The sequence below is a fragment of the Cuculus canorus genome, chromosome Z, assembly GCF_017976375.1.
Source record: "Cuculus canorus isolate bCucCan1 chromosome Z, bCucCan1.pri, whole genome shotgun sequence".
Taxonomy (NCBI): Eukaryota; Metazoa; Chordata; class Aves; order Cuculiformes; family Cuculidae; genus Cuculus; species Cuculus canorus.
Window position 1 is genome coordinate 44,674,622 of NC_071441.1, and position 13,066 is coordinate 44,687,687.

General features: G+C 39.0%; 1 protein-coding gene across 1 annotated transcript in view; it reads left to right on the forward strand.

Annotated features, from left to right (window-relative positions):
• The window catches only part of TRABD2A (TraB domain containing 2A), a 100,208-nt gene extending 87,718 nt beyond the window's left edge, over window positions 1-12,490 (forward strand). The window contains exons 8-11 of the transcript XR_008447944.1: window positions 171-3,537; window positions 4,870-4,916; window positions 7,584-7,717; window positions 10,911-12,490. The gene's annotated coding sequence lies outside the window, so the exon portion shown is untranslated. The remainder of the gene's footprint in view (window positions 1-170; window positions 3,538-4,869; window positions 4,917-7,583; window positions 7,718-10,910) is intronic.
• Window positions 12,491-13,066: the final 576 nt, after the last annotated feature.

Here is a 13,066-nt window from a genome sequence, read left to right on the forward strand (position 1 = left end):
AAAGCAAGGCACATGCAAGTTCTTTGCTTTGCAAATGAGAAAACAATTCAGTACATACTCAATTAAAGAGAACAAAATTTCAGTTATCAAAAATTTTTTAAGTTATATATAACTTGTAAAACCTAAATATTTCAAGATTATAACAAGATCCTATATTTTTCTCAACTAAGTGGAACATTCTCCTAGAAAGCAACTGAATTTGTTGTTCATCCTCACCATCATTCTGGAGATGTATTTATCTTTGGTGCCACAGACAATATTCAGGTATGTAAATGCTTTTACTTATAAATTTCATTCAGAATAGGACAGATTAAAATTAACAGCAGTAATTATAGCATGGTAGCATAATCTAGTAATAACACACATTAGCAAAAATTTTCATATATGAAAACTGTCACGTAGAGGATTTAAATGCGTGGGGTTCCTCATAACTGTATAATGACAAAATATTTTCTGCACATAAAATTTTTTTCATAGTTGTCCCACTGTTTCATTAATGGCTGTCATGCTTATCACAATATTTTTCTTAGTTAAATGCAAACGCAGTGATTAGCAGGAAGCATTTTCTCTAAGAGAAAGAAGCAGCAGTTTGCTGGCTCAGAGCCTTTCTCAGAAAGCTGAGTTTGGCCCTGTGCGCTCTGATGCTGACACAGGCCACCTGTAGGCACTTCTTTCCATCTGTGCAGATTAATTTAAAGACCTGGAAGCAGACTGACTGCTTCTCCTTCTTGTTGATACCTGATAAAGACTTAGTATCTTGGAATGAAACTGAGAAGTGTTTGCTGCTCCCTTAAGATTACTGTTGAGAACAGCACTATTAAAGTAGCAACTGTAGCCTCCTCAAGGTACAGGAGTCCTCTTAAAGCACGTGCAGGTGAATGGCAGAAACAAGTCTTGTTATTTTTCAGTTACTGGTGAGTTGCAACTTTTCTGATATGATTTTACAGCTAGGCTCTATGCCATAAGAAATGTGTTCATCTGGGGGAAGTAAATAATTGTTTAAAGCCTGTCATTGGCTTTATATTAAACAATGATGGTATTATTTTTGGTTAAATTTTATCTTAAGAAGATTCTTTACCTGGAAAAAAATGCCTCTAGGAATTTGTCATCCATGCTGATTGCGGAGGCATACAAATATTGAAATATTGTGCAATTATCTTTTCAGACGCTGGAATTTATTTGTAGGTTTGCCAACTTAGATACCATCTATAAGTATGTCAAGTATGCAATGTCTTAATGCGCAAATGTTTCAGGCTTGTATTGTATTGAATACTTAAAATGGTACACATGCTTCTTAGATGTAGGATTCTTGGAAAGTGAATGGTTTGAATGCGTTACAGTTACAGGAGAATGGAGAAGGGAGACATCTAGAGGTAGAAAAATATTGTGCTCTGCAGAATACTCACATGGGACAGCACGAAAAGAATTTGTATTTGGAATAATATAAAACAATCTTGTGAACATGAATTTTGAAACACTCTTTGCTGCAACTAGAAGTAACAGCAACAGAATATGTATTGAAAAGATTTTGTGGATTTTTTTTAATTAAGGAAAATGTAAATTATAATTTTTAAACTATAAACCTTCACACCAGTATTAGTCACCCAGCTGTCAGAAATACTGCATAGAACTTCTGCTTAATAGTAAAAATACTAAAATCAGGTTCTGTTTTCAGTTAGCAACTTTATAGGATAGATGCCTGGGACATAATTAGTAATTCTTTTTTCTTGTTTTTGATCCTTCTTAAGGAAGAGTGGTAGAGATGACAGGAAAACTGGCTCTATTAAGAAAGTATCTTTAATGCTCCTGATATTCAAAAACATTTTCCTGGCAAGGCAACAATGTTCTCATATATGGATAAGTCTTGGAAGGGAAGAAAGACAACAGTTAATCATCTACCAAATGCTCTCTATGCTGCTATTCAACATGGTATGAAATAATATCATGGCATACCAATTGATGCATTAGATATTTTAGACTGTGTTTATAATTACTCAAAACCTACTAGCTTTCAGGCTGAGCCTATCAGAGATGAAAAAGAGAGTGTTTGCTTTGTGACAGTTCATTTTGCAACCCAGAAAATTAGTTATAGCCTTTTTATTGTTACTTGTGTTTATTTACCACGTTTTCAATCTTCTTTTTCTTTACTTTGTTTTTAAAAATTGACTTGTTATACTATGTCTGTCTCATGACATTTTTACTTTTCCTAATAGTATTTTGAATTTTTTTTTCCTTTTCTTTCTGATTGCTACTGCAGGAACACATGTATATTCAGATCTCCTTTCTTTCTTGCCTTGTAGCTGTTCCTATAATTTTCTCTTTCTGCACTATGTACTTTTGACATCCTCCCTGTGTTTCCGGTGCTTCTCCAGGCTATAGTGAGTTGATGTATGATGTCAAGAATGTGAAATTGACTTGACTTTGCTTTTTTCTTGATTTCCTCTCAGTGTCTTCTGGATTACTTGGAGTTCCAAATTAGCTTTTGTAGAAGCTGGTGAAAGATTGTATGGAACGCAAGAGAGTAATTTTCCCCACGCTAGTGAAAAAATTACACCAAAGAACCATAAAATGGTTTGGGTTGGAAGGGATCTTGAAGATCATTTAGTTTCAATGCCCCCGCCACGGGCAGGGACATCTCCCACTAGATCAGGCTGCCCAAGGCCCCATCCAACCTGGCCTTGGACAATTCCGGAGAGGGGGCATCCACAGATTCCCTGGGCAACCAGTGCCTCACCACCTTCATTGTGAAGAATTTCTTCCTAATGTCTAATGTAAATCTTTCCTCTTCCAATTTAAGGCTATTCCCCCTTGTCCTTATACTCCATGCCCTTGTAAAAAGTCCCTCTCCAGCTTTCTTGTAGGCCCCCTACAGGCTGCTATAAGGTCTCCTCAGAGCCTTCTCTTCTCCAGGCTGAACAACTCCAATTCCCTTATCCTGGCCTCATAGCAGAGACGCTCCAGACCTCTGATCATCTTCATGGCTGTTCCCTGGACCTCTTCCAGAAGTTCCATATCCTTCTTCTGTTGAGGGTTTCAGAACTGGACACAGAGTGGAGTACTCTGAGTGGAGTCTCACAAAAGCGCAGTAGAGAGGAAGAATCCCATCCCTCAACCTGCTGGCCATGCTTCTTTTGATGCAGCCCAAAATACTGTTGACTTTTACCGACTCATGTCAGGGTTCTCCTCAATTAGCACCCCCAAGTCCTTCTCTGCGGGGTTGCTCCCAAACACATCATCCCCCAGCCTGCATTGAAACCACGGATTGCCCCACAGCAGGTGTAGGAGCTGGCACCTGGCCTTGTTGAACCTCATGAGGTTCACACAGGCCCTGTTCTCCAGCTTGTGCAGGTCCCTCTGCATGACATCCCATCCTTCTGGTGTGACAACTGCTCCACTCTACTTGCTGTCAATCCTGCCGTCTGTATCATCAATGAAAATATAAAGAGTGGCTATTATCTGCTGACTGACAGCAGAAATGGAAAATGTAGTGCAGCACACCTCTTATTGTTATCCAGTGTAACACAGTATGTGCAGCTTGTAAGTACTTTGTAAACTACCTAATGCAATTATATTTTGAAATTCACTCCAAATATAGTATTTTAAAACTGTGTAAGAATCATACTATACTTTATACCTGAAGTTTGTTATTATTGTCTTTAACCAATTTTGCCATTTTATGAACTCCTAAAAGTTTTGGTTGAAATCCCTAATCCCCAGGTAGTCCTGACTGCATTGTAAGACTGGTAATTGCCCCAAAAACTGTAGGAAAATCAGAGGAAGCTTTCATGAATGACATCTCAGAAATCATGTCACCATAGATTGGAAAAAAATTGTTCTTTTATTAGACTGCCTTCTACAGCTGTACTTTGAAACATTTACTTCTACTTTTAACAATTCAGATACCAGGGTTTTTCACTTACAATAACTTGAAATGTACATGTAACTTCTTATCCTGACTTGCAACTTTTTTTTTGAAAAAATATTAAATATCTTTTTTTTTAACCTTAATATTTATACATGTGAGAATATGTGATTGTTAAAAGTGCCAACAGAATTAATAAGTGCAAACCTCTGCTATTTGAATGTATATCTGTCTTGTGATATTTTGTTCCCTTCAGGATACATTCTGTGAAAAGCACGAAGTCTATATCTATAAAATATCTTTCATACATGAACAGAATTATATGTCTTCCTTCTTTACCTCCCTCCGCCCCCAACATTTTGTAATTTCACTCTAGCATAATTTCAGTCTAGCAAACCTCTTGGAAGGAAGATGACTCAAATATCCAAACTCTGCACTGAACCACTGTCTCTCAGCAAGATCACTGTGACTTTGAATGAGAGCAGCTAAGTCTGTATTAACAATGGCCACATTTCTCCATACACTGAGAGTTAGAATAACCTTATGAAAATCTCTGAAAGTGTTTCAATTCAGCCACTTATTATTAACAGCTACAATTTTTCACAATGCAAGACATTTAGATGCCAAGGGAAAGATGAATAGTATTTATCTTAATGGATTTCTCAGAACTGTCTTAGGTAGCATTAATTTGTTTTGGTGACATGGTTACCTTACCTTGCTTCCTTGTTTAGTACTGTTAGGAAATAAATAACAGGTAAACATCAGTCAGTGAAAACCAGGAATATGGCGGGGGGGATGGTTTTCCAACTATTTACAACATTATTACATGAGGATGTGAATAGAATAAGATCAAATCAAATCCAAGTAAATCATAGTTTGGGCATTTAAACCATTCACTGGATATGTAAGTAACCATTAAATATTTATAAATAATAGTGTAAATAAGCCTAAACAATTAAGTAAAATTTACTCATCTTTATCCATTATTTTTCATTCTGTTTCTCTAGATCACTAAAGAGAAGAAACTCAGATCTCAATGAAGACATGATTTGAAGTAAAAGACTAAAAAAATTCTTGCAGATGATGCACTATTGTTTGGCTTTTGTTTGATGTAATGCTTTGTTTCATGTTGCGTAATGTTGCTGTAAGTAGTCCCATAGTAAGCCACTATACATATGTTACTCTAAGTTTAGTTTAAGGTGTGTTATACTTTAGCTTAACTCGTCTGGTAAGAATGGAGTTACATTCTTCTCACACTACCCTGTCTGGCACTCTTTTCTGTTCATGAGAACTTTGAGAAAATCCATCCAGTCTTATGGTCTTTACTTTTTCAAGTTTGGACTTTTATGTATTTTTTATTATTTGAGAAACTTTGAATGAAATATGTTTTCATCAAAAATAAGTCCTTTCTAGGAAGGATATTTTTCCAGCCTTTTTCACAGCACTGAGTTTATTACCTTGGATCAGAATTCTTAAATTCAGCATAGATAACATTCTTTGTCAGGGGAGTGTCATTTTGCTGCCGATTTGTTAAAACAAACAAGCAAACAAAACCAACAAAAAACCCAACAAAAACCATGGATCAATTTGTTCACATAAAAATTGCTTATGCATTGAGTCAGCTCCCACTCATTTTTCTATAAACATGGTATCTTTTTCTTTAGAAGAAAATGCCGTAGAAGACGATTGGTTGTTAATTATTGAATGCTATTCACTGCTCTCATTATTAATATTTGTAACATGCCTGTGTTATTAAGGAAAGAAATACCTGTCCTTCTCCCTCACTCAGCCTTATTTTGGAAGTGATCAAGGATGTAGGTCTTTCCTAACTCAGTAGGAAGGAGCTTTAATTCTGATGTGTATCTGCTTTGAGTCTCAGTATCATAATAAATTGGCTGCATCTGTCTGTGTGCTTAACAGTGCTGTACCCAGAGTTAAACTCCTGTGTAAGAAATTTGGAGCTTCACTGTCATGCATGTGTTCACTGCCTAACAAGATGCATTTTACTGCTGTCTGCAGCTCCTTAACATGTTGTGTAAAGGGACAGAGATTTCATAGTTCTGTCTGATTTTTTTCCACCTTAATTTAAAAAAAAAACCACACAGACAAAACCTCTCTTGCAGTGCAAAAACATTTAAATAAGAATAAGAGTCCTAACATAAAATCTGAAAAGCTAAGAAATGACTGAATTAGTTTCCTTACTGAATTTTAACTCCATCTGCTTGTGCATTTCATCAGTTTTTCATGGAATCATAGAATCATAGAATCATAGAATCATAGAATCATAGAATGGTTTGGGTTGGAGGGGACCTTAAAGATCGTCTTGTTCCAGGCCCCCTGCCATGGGCAGGGACACCTCCCACTAGATCAGACTGCCCAAGGCCCCATCCAACCTGGCCTTGAACACCTCCAGGAATGGGGCAGCCATAACTTCCCTGGGCAACCTGTGCCACTGCCTCACCACCCTCATAGTGTAGAAATTCTTCCTAATGTCTGGTCTAAATCTGCCCCTCTCCAGTTTATAGTGATCCCCCCTCGCCCCCTCATCCTATCACTACAAGCCTTTGTAAAAAGTCCCTCCCCTGCTTTCCTGGAGCCCCTTCAGGTTCTGGAAGGTCGCTATAAGGTCTCCTCAGAGCCTTCTCTTCTCCAGGCTGAACAAGCCCAACTCTCTCAGCCTGTCCTCGTATGGGAGGTGCTCCAGCCCTCTGATCATCTTTTTTGCCTCCTCTGGACCCGCTCCAACAGCTCCGTATCCTTCTTATGTTGATGATTCCAAAACTAGACACAATACTCCAAATGAGGGCTCACAAGAGAAGAACAGTGGGGCAGGATCCCCTCCCTCGACCTGCTGGCCACGATTCTTTTGATGCAGCCTAGGATATGGTTGGCCTTCTAGGCTGCCAGCACATTGCTGGCTCATGTCAGGCTTCTCATCAATCAGCACGGTTATGCGCTACTTCAGAAAAACTGTCGCTAGCTTAATCTAATTTGAAGGTTTGCAGCATTCATAAAAGCATCACGTTTATTTTATAAACAGACCAGTTGCTTTGAAGGGTTTTACCTGATTCAGTTTAGTGCCTAAAAGGCATATAGCAGTTATAAAAAACACCAAGCAGAAATATAATTGAACCTCTTGTCTGTGTCTGAGGAGACAGATTCTGTTGCTATTTTGCAATCCTTCCTAAAACTGGTGGCCAAATCACAGATAACAAAAATATCAATAGTATCTCTTTTTCTGCAGACTTATCTTTAAATATTGTAAGCTTGTTTTAGACAGATCAAAAATTCTAATAAGCTTTGACTTTGGAGACAGAGGTATTAGCTGTGTTTCCTTAGGTCAGATCTGATTTCAGATTTTGCTCTCACCAGGCCTTCCCCAGTAAGTGAACTCAGTGTTTTTATAAAAAAAAAAAAATTGCTGTGTATATATGGTAATTCATAGTTCTTAAGCAACAAGCGTATCCTTGGTACATTGATTCATGCTGCCACATCTCTCTGGAAGCAGAGAGAAGTAGCGTAACAGCCTGTTGCGAGGTGAACCAGAAAGCAAAAGGAAGGTCTGGTATCTATTTCACTTCCTCTGATCCTCTGAAATATTTCACTGAACTATGTACACTAGCACATGATGAAGCGTTAATTGCATGCATGTAACTATATATGGCTGGAAATATGCTATAAACGTTACTAATAGTTTCACATTTCTTTCTGATGTGTGTAGTTGCAAAATGACTGCTGAAACACATTCAAGATAAATGGGCTACGTTCCACTTTTATCTAAATTTTTCTGCTCGGGCATCATCAAGAACACAAGAGATTATTGAATCCAAATTAGGGAAGAAAAAAGTATTTGAGGTAATTATTTTCCTAATTATTCCTTTATCTGAATGCTAACACTCTGAAATATTTTCTATTGCATATTTTCATATGCCAGAGTTATGACCAGTGGAAGGCCATCGAGGTAGTCAGGACGCTCGAACACTTGACATATTAGCAAAGGCTGAGAGAACAGAGTTTGCTTAACCTGGAGAAAAGAGACTTGGGATACCAGGTTAATTTCTTATTTCTTTTTTTTATTTTTTACCATATGGGTGAGCAAATACTGGAAAAGTTTGCTTACAGAGGTTGTCAAGTCTCCATTTTTGGAAGTGCTTAAGGCTTTGGTGGGCAAGTAGAGACAAGTGCTCTACTGGAAAGAAACATAATTTGATTAGTCCTGCTTTGAGCAGGAGGTTGGAATACAAGGTCTCTTGAGGGGCCCTCCTGGCCTAAATTATGCTTCTATGGTTCACTGATTCTAATGACATACGATGGAATATGGTGACTTTGAAAATTAGCTTGTTGGTCAAGTTGCTATTAAATTGTAACATAGTAAACAAAACTTCCACTCTATCATTTAACAGATGCAGTTCTTTTATCTTTATAGCTGAGCACAACATTGAGTTACCTCATACTTTGTATTTATTGTAACACAGAGCTTTCTATATGAGAAGGTTTGAAAAATCGTTACCAATATGATTTATAATGCATTATTCCATCATATACATATAGGTCTGACGTCATTGTACTCGTTGACAGTGAGACTGAAAGTGCATATCTGTGGCGAGTATGTCTAAGTGGCAATGACTTAATAATGTTGAGTAAAGATAAAGCAAATGGATATTGGGGGGCAGGAGTCTTTTTAGATTTGGGACCCAACCTGACAGATATACCCCATTCTATCACCAGCCGTGTAGCTTAATGGGCTGGTGAAACAGACATCAGGCAGCGATGTAAAGCCTTTATAATTCACATTAAATCTGTAAGTGAGCTCTCTGCAGGCTTCTCAAGATCTGTCTCAGTCTGTAAAAAAAGCAAGTTTCAGCTTGTAAATAGACTGAACTACATATAACACTATAATCATTGTAGCCGTGGAGATCTAAAAGACTTGAAAATTCTGGAGAGTGAGAGATAAGCAGAAGTTTATCTTCTGTGTGAACGTCTGCTTGCCAGAGACATAGCCGATTTGTTTTTTAGTAGTATAGTCTTTTGTTTTCGCATAAACATGTTCAGTTTTTAAAATGCCCTTAAGATGTTGTGAGAAGGGCTAACTCCATAATTTTCGGTACAAAGAAAGGACTTGTACATTTGCTGCTTTGTAGAAAGCATGATTAAACATTCATGAAATTTTGGGGAATTATAACAAAAGCCCAGTTCCTTAGTTAGCAGACTGTCTTGAGAGTTCCAAATCCGTTGTGACTTGCCTGAAATTTCAATATCAGAAAGCCATAAGGCCCATTCTGCTACTGAAGAAGCTATTTTGGAAGTTTGCCCTTGTGTTGATTACCATTGATTGCGTTGATACCCAAATCTGCATTGATTAATTAAAACTAGAGAGGCAATGACTCAGTTCATGATTTTATGAAGCAGTAATCTCTGAACTACTTCTCTGCCTGCACATCTCCTATCTTTCTGCATATAATATCCTTCACTTTCCTCAGGAGGAGGGCTTATCCTCTTGTCCTCTTATCCAGCTTTCCATTGTCCTAAAGCAGAGAACTTTTTTTAAGAAATTTAGTCTATAACTACTATTAATTATTTATTTTTTAAAAGGTTCTGTTGTCCTTATTGAGCATTTCCTGTGTTGAATAACTTCAAAGCCCTATACATCAAATCACTAAAAGTATGCAAGTTTGTGTAAGTTAAAATATGGTTTTCTAAATTTATAAATCTGTGGTTTGTTTAATTTCACCTCTTGAGCCTCTTATCCAACTTCTTGAATATGATGAATTTCTTAGAAAGCTTTTGGAGTAGGAAAAAGAAAATATAAAGCCTCAAATATTGTAAAAAGCTGCAGAAATACATCAATTATCCAGATTTTGTACCTGAAAAACTGGAAAGGGTCCCTATATACGTGGGTGAGAACTATGGGTGTTTTCTGTCCAATACTTAATGAAGTTGAATAAAAGAGACAACAATTTAAAGCTGCATAGATACTCAATTTAACTTACACATTTTTAATTCATTCCATTACTTCATTTAGTTATGAAAAGCTGAGTTAATACATTTAGTTATCTAATTTAGTGGCACAGTCACGTTGGAATTTTTTTTTATCATAGAATCATAGAATCACCAGGTTGGAAAGGACCCACTGGATCATGGAGTCCAACCAGTCCTAACACTCCCTTAAACCATGTCCCTAAGCATTTCATCCACCCGTTCCTTAAACACCTCCAGGGAAGGCAACTCGACCACCTCCCTGGGCAGCCTGTTCCAGTGCCCAATGTCCCTTTCTGTGAAAAATGTTTTCCTGATGTCCAGAGTGAACCTCCCCTGGTGGAGCTTAAGGCTATTCCTTCTTGTCCTGTCCCCTGTCACTTGGGAGAAGAGGCCAGCTCCCTCCTCTCCACAACCTCCTTTTAGGTAGTTGTAGAGAGTAATAAGGTCTCCCCTCAGCCTCCTCTTCTCCAGGCTAAACAACCCCAGCTCTCTCAGCCACTCCTCATAAGACTTGTTCTCCAGCCCCTTCACCAGCTTCGTTGCTCTTCTCTGGACACGCTCCAGAGCCTCAACATCGTTGTGGTGAGGGACCCAGAACTGAACACAGTATTCGAGGTGCAGTCTCACCAGTGTCGAGTACAGGGGGAGAATCACCTCCCTGGACCTGTTGGTCACACCGTTTCTGATACAAGCCAAGATGCCATTGGCCTTCTTGGCCACCTGGGCACACTGCTGGCTCATGTTCAGTCGGCTGTAAACCATTACCCCCAGGTCCTTCTCCTCCATGCAGCTCTCCAGACACTCTTCCCCCAGTCTGTAGCACTGCAGAGACTAGGATAACATTGGAGACTAAGATAATATTTACTCAAGCCAGTATAAGCAAATACAGATCTGCCATTCTTTACTGAAGCAGGTTGCTGCCAAATACAGTCATTCTCACTTCTGATTCTAAGTCTACTGTATTTGTACAGAGCAAGAACTTGCATGAAGATCCATAGAGGTGCTTTATTATTGGGATAGAATCACCATAGTGATCCACCCATGTATTTGCAGTGATATTGTGAGTTAGTTTTTCCAGACCGGCTGGACAGAAATGATCTCAAGATGAATTTCTGAAGATCTGTGATCTTGGAGAGACTTCCTTTCTTGCCTATATACCAAATTTCATCAAGCTATTGCGAAAAGAAGCCAACAGCCTTGGATATTTAATCCAAAAGGTTTGCTCTGTCATCTTGAACTGAATTTAATGCTACAGTGCGTACCCCTGCAGATGAACAGATGAAGTTTAGATAGGTGGACGATCAGAAAAAAAGGCATTCCAAGGCCAGTGTGAGAAAAGTCATGGAGAGAAAGAAAGCTTTTGTGATTATTTTTCTTTAACCCAGAGAAGTGAATCTTTCATTTTCATACTTCCAGCATAGAGCTAGCTGTCCCTGCTCAGATAAAGCTGTAAGAGCTTCGCATCAGACAGTCTATGATACATCAAATATCCAATCAATGGTAAAATATCTGCATGCACGACACCAGGACTTTGCAGCTGTGGTTCCTTAATGGACCTTACCCTTTTTTCTAATAAATGCTATCATATTTAAGAAATCCAACACCCAACAAGTTTTGTGGTTTCTTCTGGATCCCCTCAACAAATGTTGTTGTAAGCTAAGGGCTGAAAGAAACTGCTAAGAGTGTGAAGAGGAGAGCAAATGTACATATCAGCTCAAGTCTGTCTCTCCTTGTCCATAACAAGTAAGGGAAAACTGACAGTCAACAGTGCCCTTCACTAAATTACTAATGACACCGGGAACAAATGTTAGAGCAAACGGGAGTACAACAGAGGGTAAAGCTTCTAAAGGGAAAGAAAAAGTCTCTTAGAAAATAATCCAAACTTTGTATTTTTCAACTGGTTGCCAAGAACACTAAAGCTCACCTGACCTGGGCTGGATTGCTTATAGCTCGGCTGGCGGTGGATATGTTCGATGAGAGCATTGAGAATTTTGAAATCAAGTTGTCATCTCTTACAGGTAATGTGTTCAGAGCACGCACACATGTAGCCTGTCACAGAATTTTTACAGAGCTATAGAGGAAGGTCATGAGTAAAAATTAATATTCTTTTTCTTTCTTTCTGGAATGTTCTTTCAAAAGGTATCCAAGATCAGTTCATATCCATTTAAAATGAATTATTTTGTCCACATGTGGTGGGCTGATTGCAGCCAGAAGCTAAGCTCCACACTCACTCACTTCCTACCTTTCAGTGGGATGGGGGAGAGAATTGAAAGACCAAAAGCTGAAAAATCCTGGGCCAAGATAAAAACGGCCTAATAGATGAAACACAACTGCTCACACAAGCAAAACAAAACCAGGAATTTATTCACTGCTTCCCCATCAGCTGGCAGGTATTTAGACACTTTCCTGGAAAGCGAAAGGGCCTCAATACATGAAATGGTTACTTGGGAAGACACACGCAGTAACCACAAGCATTCCCCCTTTTCCTCTTCTTTCCTGCAGTAACGTCATATGGAATGGGATATGTCTTGGGACAGATAGGGTCAGCTGTCCTGGCTATGTCCATTCTCAACTCCCTCAGCCTCCTTGCTATGGGGGCAGAGTAAGGAAGAAAAAAACTGAACACAACAAACAAACAAACAAAAACAAAACCAGAAAAACCCTGCATAATCTCTCAGCAGAGAGATCACCATGTGAAAATGTATCTACAGATGTCTCAGGGACAATACTGCCCTTTGATGATTAATCCCTAAACTACAGAATCACAGAATCACAGAATCACCAGGTTGGAAAGGACCCACTGGATCATGGAGTCCAACTATTCCTAACACTCCCTTAAACCATGTCCCGAAGCACTTCATCCACCCGTTCCTTAAACACCTCCAGGGAAGGCAACTCGACCACCTCCCTGGGCAGCCTGTTCCAGTACCCAATGACCCTTTCTGTGAAGAATTTTTTTCTGATATCCAACCTGAACCTCCCCTGGCGGAGCTTCAGGCCATTCCTTCTTGTCCTGTCCCCTGTCACTTGGGAGAAGAGGCCAGCTCCCTCTTCTCCACAACCTCCTTTCAGGTAGTTGTAGAGAGTAATAAGGTCTCCCCTCAGCCTCCTCTTCTCCAGGCTAAACAACCCCAGCTCTCTCAGTCGCTCCTCGTAAGACTTGTTCTCCAGTCCCCTCACCAGCTTCGTTGCTCTTCTCTGAACACACTCCAGAGCCTCAACATC